Source organism: Cervus elaphus, chromosome 3 (genome assembly GCF_910594005.1).
Source record: "Cervus elaphus chromosome 3, mCerEla1.1, whole genome shotgun sequence".
NCBI classification, from domain to species: domain Eukaryota; kingdom Metazoa; phylum Chordata; class Mammalia; order Artiodactyla; family Cervidae; genus Cervus; species Cervus elaphus.
The window spans coordinates 55,730,604-55,740,551 of NC_057817.1; the positions used below are offsets into that span (position 1 = coordinate 55,730,604).

Below are 9,948 nucleotides of genomic sequence, written 5' to 3' on the forward strand. Positions count from 1 at the left end.
CATTAAAATAGTTCTGGTCAGTGATTTCTTTATTCATATTCTCTCAAAACTCTTTCACTACAGTTTTATGACTCCTTTTTATTCATTCCTATTCTAAACTTCCCCACACGTTGAACCAAATAAATTGGATAAAGTTGAATATTGCTTCAGAATTTTCTGTAAATTGTTTTTTATTTGTATGTATTTGATGAAGTATAAAATGTTACAACATAAGCCATTTCATTTGAGAGAAAGAATCTCAGGAATAATGTGGATTTCTGAGATTTTCACTCTTACAAGATAACAAAAATGAATATTATTAGAAAATTTTGATTCTATTTGACATTTTCATGAAATCAAATAACCACATACACTAACAGGTTGGAAATAAAATATAAATATTTACTTAAATATTTTTGAAAGATTATAAACTTATACATATTCAAATTCTTTATACTGCTACTAATACTTTTGATAATAATGAAGAGAAGGACAAGAAAGAAGAGGGTAGAAATAATTTTGTTTAGCAATTACTATATTCCAGACTCATTCTAGAGAATGATTTTCTAGAAGAAAGCAATTTCTTCCTATTGGCTCACTGAATCCTGCCAACAACATTCTGAGGTACCTATAATTGTTATTCTCTTGCAGAAATATTACCTTATCTTTTCCTCTGGAAATATCTTATAAGATTATCATCATTAATATGCATGTAAAAAATGTTGGAATTAAATTTTAAAATCTTACTTCTGTCAAGAATTTTCACATTTTAGTCATAAACAGTTCAGTCACTCAGTCGTGTCCGACTCTTTGCAACACCATGGACTGCAGCACGCCAGGCCTCCCTATCCATCACCAACTCCTGGAGTTTACTCAAACTCATGTCCTATGAGGTGGTGATGCCATCCAACCATCTCATCCTCTGTTGTCCCCTTCTCCTCCCACCTTCAATCTTTCCCAGCATCAGGGTTTCTTCAAATGAGTCACTTCTTCACATCAGGTGGCTAAAGTATTGGAGTTTCAGCTTCAACATCAGTCCTTCAATGAAGATTCAGGAATGATTTCCTTTAGGATGGACTGGTTGGATCTCTTTGCCATGCAAGGAACTCTCAAGAGTCTTCTCCAACACAACAGTTCAAAAGCATCAATTCTTCAGCGCTCAGCTTTCTTTATAGTTCAACTCTCACATCCATACATGACTACTGGAAAAATCATAGCTTTGACTAGATGGACCTATTAGTCATACTACCTTATTTTAAATAAGAAATAATATATGGGTCAATGTTTACAAAAATTTTAGGACAGGAGGTCGGTGGACTATCCATAGCCCACTGGGAAAACTTGGCCCACCACCTATTTTTGTTAAAAGTTTTATTGGACACACCTAAGCCCTTTCATTTACATGTTGTTCATAGCTGCATCCAAAATAGAGACAGGAGTAATTGCATCAGGGACACTATGCCTGCAAATTCTAAATTATTAATATATTACCCTTTTACAGAAAAAGTGTGTGTTGACCACTGCTATTGATAATCAAGATGATTATACTGATAGCAAACATTTAAACTAACCACTAAAGAGTTTGTATAGAATTATGTAGAGAGCTGCATTATCTGATAATATCAGCGTAGACTTCTTCATATCTTTTGTAAAAATTTTACAGTTCTTTTAATTCCCAGAACTAACCTATCTACTGTTTATGGTATATTTTTATTGAGTGAATAAGAACTCACAATCCTCAATCAAGTCTAAACTTCAGTATTTTCTCATGCTTCCAGTCAAGCTTAGAAATTATAAGTGTTTCAGCATGAGGGAAGGAGAAAGTAATGGCATGACTTTCCTACAAAGTGGAAATCTCAGTATTTTTTTATAAGTTGTTTTTCTTGTGTTTCATCAAATGATGGACCTAAGACTCTCAATTGAGTGTAGTATGTGAATATCAGGAAAAACTTGCCTCTGAGTTATGGTTACAGTCTTTCTATAATAATGGTTTAAAAATGTAGGATGAGTTTGAGTACCTTTCATCATTATATAAAATTTTGACTTCATGGAAAAAAGAAAAGAAAAAAGTGTTCAGGGCCAGAATTGCATGATCTTGCATGATTAGTCACATAAATTCTAATCAGTACACTTTCCAATATGATAGTGCTTAAAATAAGCATTTTTAACAAAAAACCTCATTTATATATGGTGAAACTTTGCTCTTGTTACTTTCTTTACTCCTATTGATTAGGCATATCACTTAAAGAGGCAATTAAATGAATTGTATGTACAAGCTATTATCTCAGAATAGTCACAAATATGAGAAAGTTTAACACCTCTTAGCTACTGATTATCAAAAGATCAGCTTAACATCAAGCTTTTATTTAAATATACAACTGACCACAGTAAATGCAGTCATATTTGGTATCCAGTAATATTTATTTTATCAGTTGCAAATTGGCACTTGCCATGAGTGCTTGCCATCTCCCTCTACAAGGATTAAATCATGTGCTGTGCAGCTGCTGATGTTCAACACGCCTGGAGGAGTTCAGTGCGGAGAGCAGGAGTGAGGCACTTTTTGCTCTGGGAAAACTGGCAGGACAGGTCTTCAGATAGTTAAATAGTCTCAGGAGCTGATTTTATGAGCCCAATTCTTGTATCTCCTCATATCAAGAAAAACACTGAAGTTCTTCATGGTGACGATTGTTTCTCATAACTAGCAGAAGTTTCATGAGATGAGCAGAAACTTTCTTAAAAAAAATGTGCTTGAATACATGTACTCCCCTTTTACCAAATCACATATATACTGTCCTTCCCCTATACCTCTTCAGATCTGTTTCTCACAGATAACTGACGTCTGTCTCCCAGATTGCAATCCTCATATTGCCCCAAATAAAATTTAACTTGCAACTCTCACGTTGTGTATTTTTTTAATTGATAATTTCTTCAGGCATTTTAAAAGAATTGTTATGATACATATGTTAATTTTTGACTTCCCCAAGAAGTGGAGGCTATTTCATAGCTTTCCCTAATAGCTTTCATAGTTTTCTTCATTACGATAGTCTTTGAGTTGATAAATTATACAGCACAGAAAATGTTAAACTTAGTAATGAGAAAAGTTATTTGATTTCTCAAGAAAATGTAATTACATTATTCTTTTAAGTTGTACTGTTTTTCACATAGTTACTAAATTGGCCACAATATGAAAAGGAAAGTATATGCAATATTCTAATGAGACTGTCAGATAAAGTTTATTGTCCTTGTGTGGTAATAAAAAATAACGTTAAACATGATACAATATTTACTCAATTACTGAAAAGAGTAATTCTGGTGAAATCACAAAATGTTATTCTCTCTTGCATTTTGAAATTTCACCAGAAGAAAAGTGCATGAGAGAAGGTTTGCAGTCTGAATGGAAAAAATGTATATGTATATATATGTACATATATGAAGAGTTCGAATTTAAATGGAAAAAATAAAATACACCTATGCAAATATCCTTGGTAAACTGCTGACAATAAAAATATAAATGATGAAAATGAATCTAGGGAGGCTGTGTAGATATTAATAAATTTTGAAAAACCTGGATTTTAATTTAATTGCTCTTTGTTCATATGCCTCTAATTCATGAAACAGGACTTTTATATTTTCATTTCCTTGAGAAAAACATATTCTTCCTTGCCATGTCCATGAAGGCTCTCTTGACTTGATGATTCCTAAGAGTGTAAAGGGGTTCAACATGGGTGCTACTGAGGTATTTAGCACAGCTACTCCCTTGCTCAAAGAGACCCTGTCTTTTGTAGTTGGATTCACATACATGTAAATGCAGCTGCCATAAGAGATGGAGATGACAGTCATGTGGGAAGAACACGTGGAAAAGTCCTTTGTCCTCTGAGTGGTAGAAGGGATCCTCAAAATTGTTCTGATGACATATGTGTAGGACAGAATTATTAATGCTAAAGAGAACAGAAGAATAAACACAGCACAGGAAAACCCCAGTATCTCTAGGAATTTGGTGTCTGAACAAGAAAGGTATACTAAAAGGAAATGATCACAAGTAAAATGGTTGATAACATTGGACTTACAGTAATCAAGTTGTATGAAGAACATGAGTAATGGGAATATAATTAAGAATCAAGTCAGCCAAGAGGCCAAGACAAGCAGTGTGCAGACTCTATGATTCATGATGGTCATGTAATGCAGTGGTTTGCAAATGGCAATGTAGCGGTCATAGGACGTGGCAACCAGGAGGTAAAACTCAGTGACTCCCAAGAAAATGAAAGAAAATAACTGAGCCATACAGTCATTAAAAGAGATGGTTTTATCTCCTGTAGTAATGGTGGCCAAGAACTTGGGAATAGTGACAGTTGTGAATGAAACTTTCAGTATGGAGAAACTCTTGAGGTAGAAATACATGGGGGTCTGGAGGTGGGCATCCAGCAGGGTCAGGGTGATAATGGTCAAGTTCCCAGTGATGCTGAGCATGTAGGTGATGAGCAGAAAGACAAAGATCACGACCTGGATTTGTGGGTCGTCTGACAGTCCCAGGAGGGTAAATTCTGTTATTTCTGTGTAGTTTCTCATTTTTCTTCTTCTTTTAAGTAACCTTCAGAAGAAAACACAAAGGGAAGACACAGAAAAGGGGATTATCAATGTATAGCACTGGGATCTGTCTCTGAAAGTAAATTTACTATGCCCTGCTAACATAATTCAGGAGATTTTTTTTTTTAAAACAAGTTAATAAAAATAGATAATTTACTTTAAGTTTTTACCATATGCCAGTATGTGTGTTTCACAGAATATTTCTTTATAAAATCCCTATTTTACAGGTTGGAATCAGAGTAGAAATAATTTTAAGAGTCTTATCCAAATCACATACCCTGAATTGAAAAAGCAGGGATTATAACCTAGATTTTCTAATTTACTGTATTTCTAGGAAATACAGTAAAATAAATGCTACCTGTTGACTTTTAAAATGCCCCAACCCTGACTCTTAGAGGATTCCCTCCTGCTGGGAAAAACTTCATCTTTTTTCAAGCCCCATAAAATCATCCTATCCTAATTTGTGTCACCTGGTCCCTTGTATTGTTATTCTCTACTGTAATATAGAAAACCTAAATGTCTCAGGAAAAAGTCACCCAGTGGATATGTCTCCAAAATAAAAGTCACTGGAATGAAACCTTTAACAACCTGACCAATTTCTAAGTTTTCACTCAGACTCACATTAACCTCCCAACCTCATATCCCTCTTCTGAAGCCCCAGATAATGGAATAAAGGAATTTAGACAATGGATTTCTTTCATCAGTCTTCTCAGATATTAGATAGTCAAGAGAGGAGGCAGAGTGGATGTTTAGTAGATTGGATCTGTGTTATGAGTTAAGGAAACCAAAATGTGTTGTTCAGTCTCCAAGTCATGTCCGACTCGTTGTGACCCTGTGTACTGCAGCATGCCAGGCTTCCCTATCCCTCACTATCTCCCAGAGTTTGCTCAAGTTCATGTCCATTGCATTGGTGATGCATCCATGCCATCATGCTATGGTGATGCCATGCCTCTGACATCCTCTTCTCCTTCTGCCCTCAATCTTTCCCAGCATCACAGTCTTTTCCAATGCATTAGCTCTTGGCATCAACTGGCCAAATTATTGAAGCTTTTAGTGGATAGCAGCAATGGAGCTGCTCTGCTACATAGGAAATCCTAAACAAGAATTAGTTCATCTATGAATGGTTTAGCACCAGGTCCCCCACAAATTGGGGTGCTGTGATAGGTAAGGGTGTGGCTACCTTTCTGGCTGCACCCAGTGTCCCAGGAAGATGGGCTCTCTGCTCCTGACCCTGGTCCCAAAACACAGGGTGGCGCTCCCTTAGGGACCCTGGTGGAGGCCTGCCAGGAGGGATGTTGGGAGACCAGCAACCCAAGGCCAATCAAGGCTCCTGCGATGCTGCCATATCATTTTGCATGGGCAGGATTCTGACTTAGAGGTGTTCAGTCATAATCCCACAGATGGTAGCTTCGCTCCATTGGCTCCTCAGCTAAGCTTTCAACCAAAGTGTATGAATATCTGAAAACAAACATTACCTTCTAGAGAACATTTTTTCTTCAAAATTTCTCCCATGTAAATGTTATTAGTATTCTCTCTCCATTTCTGTTTCTCAGCCGTGTCCAACACTTTGCAGCCCCATTGACTGTAGCCCACCAGGCTCCTCTGCCCATAGAGTTTTCCAGGCAAGAATACTGGAGTGGGGGTGCCATCTTCTACTTCAGGGGATCTTCCCCATCCAGGTATTGAACCCAAGTCTCTTGCAAATCTGGCATTGGTAAATAGATTATTTACCAACTGTGCCACCTGGGAAGCATCTACATTAACATTCCCTTAATAAAATCTCTATTTTGTCACTGTATTAGTATAAACATGAAATAGCAATGAAAACCTTTATTTTGTCATTCCAATTAACAGTAATAATAATGCATTTATGTTAAAAAGAAGCTAAGTTCCCTCAATAAATTGAGGCAACCCAGAATTTTATACATATTTACAAATATAAAAGTCATTGTTCTCAGTTAACAACAATCATCTGTAATTAACAACTGTGTATGACTCTGATCTGTAAACCATTTCTGGAATGTGAGGTGTTAACCATGCCTGGGATGTTTCTGGTAAAGTAATGAAGAATATATCCAAAATTCTAAGACATCATTTCAGACTTTTTTCCTTACAGCTCATTCACATTTTTTCCCCCTTAGTTCCATGGATCTTAGGATAACAAGTTACATATTCCTTTCTGTCCTTTTCTTTTTAATGAATTCTAGTGTCTTGGATAAGGGCTTCCCAGGTGGCGCTGGTGGTAAAGAACCCGCCTGCCAATTCAGGAGACATAAGAGACGTGGGTTCCATCTCTGGGTTGGGAAGATCCCCTGGAGGAGGGCATGGCAGTCCACTCCAGTATTCCTGCCTGGAGAATCACCATGTACAAAGGAGCCTGGCAGGCTACAGTCCATAGGGTCTCAAAGAGTCAGACACGACTGAAGTGACTTAGCAGCAGTGTCTTGGATATCTCATTGTTGAAACAGTCATACGGCTCATTAAGAGTGAAAATTAACTGGTATGATAAACAAATGCTGGCCATTGTGTTAAATAAGATAACTGGAAGTGATTTTCAGGACACATATGCTATTCCATAGTAAATTGTAAGTGTGGCTTCTTTGAGAAAAGATCAGTAGCATTCCCCGAATTCACCAATTTAAAAAAGCGACAATATTTAAATGTCTATTAAAGATTGCATTCCTTATTTTATATAAATTGTGAAACATGAGTGGGAAGCTCTCCAAATTCTACAGTATAATTGGAAACAAATTAGCTTCTCACATTCTCTATGTTTACTGAATTTTCTCTTCTTAACTTAAAAACTCCTAAGGAAATCGTAAGTAGTTCTATGAACACATCTATCCTCAAGGCAGTTTGCACGCTTTGCATACTACATAGTATTCCACTTCCTTATCTTTTCCTTTCACTTGAGGATCTTTTTCTTGGTGTTAGGTTTATAAGCTAGAATAATTTGTCACAGAAGAGAACAGAATATTTATTAAATTTGATATCTTGGGTAATAGCTTGGTTTTATAACAACCCTAATCTTTTTCTAGAATGATTTGTTCCACTCCTGATTGTGTTTGCTCACATCTAATACCATGTAAGAACATCATCATGACTATATGGGAAAAAAAAACTCATAAGAGTCCATTTAGATTATGTTCAGATTATTACTTTAAGACTGCCTTTGACTAGTCCTACAATTAGTTCAGAATCCTGTTTCTCTTAGTCTTCTAGTTAAAAAAAAAAAAAAAAGTCCTTGGTTTTTTCTTAATGGAAAAGGGAAATCAAATCAAAGCACCAATAACTATGAATAGGAATAATGAAGGAAAAACTGTAAAGACCTAAGTCACTCTCAAAATCTGTATATTTTCCTAGAAATGTTGCTTCTCTCCTAATTGTCTCAGGTTTAACTATTATCTATGTCTGAAGATAATTTTTAACTTAAAAAGGAAATAAATTCTTATAAAAATATGGCATCAGGACTTAATTTTAGTTAAAAATGTGTGAGACTATTAGGGGTTTGCATTCCAAGAGAAATTATTAAAAATACAACTCTCTGAGTTATAGGTTTCTTTTCCACTATAAACATGACTATAATATTTCATGGAATTTTTATGAGGGCTAATTTAATTAAAAGAAAAGTTAAATTATATAAAAACATTAAAGTATGTATTCCCACAGAGTAAATACTATTTTTATTATTATTCCTAAAAATAAAATCAATTATTACCTTTGAGGAAGATGATCCCAATATAAAAAATAGTAACCATTTTTTAGGAAACTCATTTGAGAGACAATGCTAAGACTTATGTAGTTATCTAACAGACTCATTACAATAGTTTTGTGTAATGTTTGAACAAGCTAACAATGAGAGGCTAAATATTAAACAAAATCATATAGCTAGTAAATGGTCAAATTGGTATTCTAAATTTTTTCTGCTTGAACTGAAGCATGTGTTATTTATCAAACATATATTCAATGAGGAGGACCAAACTCAAAGAGTAATTTTCTAAGAATGAATAAATAATTAGTAGGACAAACAGAAAATATTAATGTGCTCATTCTTCATAACCCTTGATATTTAAAGAAAGGAAAGGCAACTCCAAATTATTCATCTCAATGTAATGAAAAGTTAAGCCAAGAATGTATAAATCAATACTAAGAAAAAGTTGTCATTGGCTTTAACTTTACAGTCTTACCTCTATTTGTACAAATGCATCATTCAGGTGACTGAAGCTATTTTAAAAAATTGGTAACTAAATCAATTTTAGGATAAGATATCTAGCATTTCTAAAAAGGCTCTATCTCAACACATTTGGAATTACCTTATTTCTATAGCTAAATTTTTTTGATACATTTTACATGGAAGCCATGGGAGCAAAAACAGTGAAGGGAAGCAAGATATGGAGTTACTGTGGCCCTTTCTGGATATGATTTCTATGTGAATTTTAATCTGTATTAGGCAAGTGTTGCTTTATCCACCATATGGCCAAGGCTCACGGGAAATACTCCAGCGAGTCAAATGTGACAACAGGGCCAAGAAGAAAATACACTAAGAATTATAAACATGTTATCAACATTTATACCACTACTGAAACAGAAAACTTGGCAGATAATATCCAGACAGATAGAAAAGCATGAGAGCTAGGCCAGAAGCATATGGATTATTTTGCTTACTATCTATGTGAAGATATCTAAATATACAAGATTTTGGAAGAGATTTCTTGAATATCCTAAATCACCATTTCTATGAAGAATAGACCTTTTCCCCCTTGCTGCCTAAAATACTGTGATGAATGAATCTTATGTGTAAACATTACATTTTCCTTTCTTATGTAATAAAATGTCTCTATAAAGTGGCTCTCTAGGCTATTAAATATTTAAAAAATTAAAAAATCAAATAGAGCACAATAAAAGCAAGAATGAGACAAAATATCACACAGTGAATTCCCATGAAAGTTACGAGAAATTTTGGATTAAATACACTTTAAACTGTTCAAACTCTTCCAAAAAACTTTTCAAGTTATTTTTCCATAATAATGGTGCTAATTGTTGAGAAGGTTCTACCAGAGATCCTGTTTTCATCTGATTGATGGTCTGTGTTCCAGTAGTTACTGAAAGCGTAAAACCTAGGAATTTTTACAAGAATTTGCAACTCGGATTCCTTTTAATATAATTTTAGAAAGGACAGAAAATTAAATAAAGCTCATCTATCGACTCAATCACTGTTATTCATTCAACAAACATTTATTAAGATTCTCCTATCTTTAGATACTATAGGAGCACTAGGGACACCACAGGATCAAAATAGATATGACCCAAACTTTAATCAGCCTACCAAGGAATCTCCAAACACAAATATAGAAGATACTGTCGTGGTCCATGCACAGGTTGGAA

The 9,948-nt window shown here is 34.9% G+C and overlaps 1 pseudogene; it reads right to left on the reverse strand.

The window, feature by feature from the left end:
- Positions 1-3,610: 3,610 nt before the first annotated feature.
- LOC122678392 lies at positions 3,611-4,545 on the reverse strand (annotated as a pseudogene).
- Between the last annotated feature and the right edge of the window lie 5,403 nt (positions 4,546-9,948).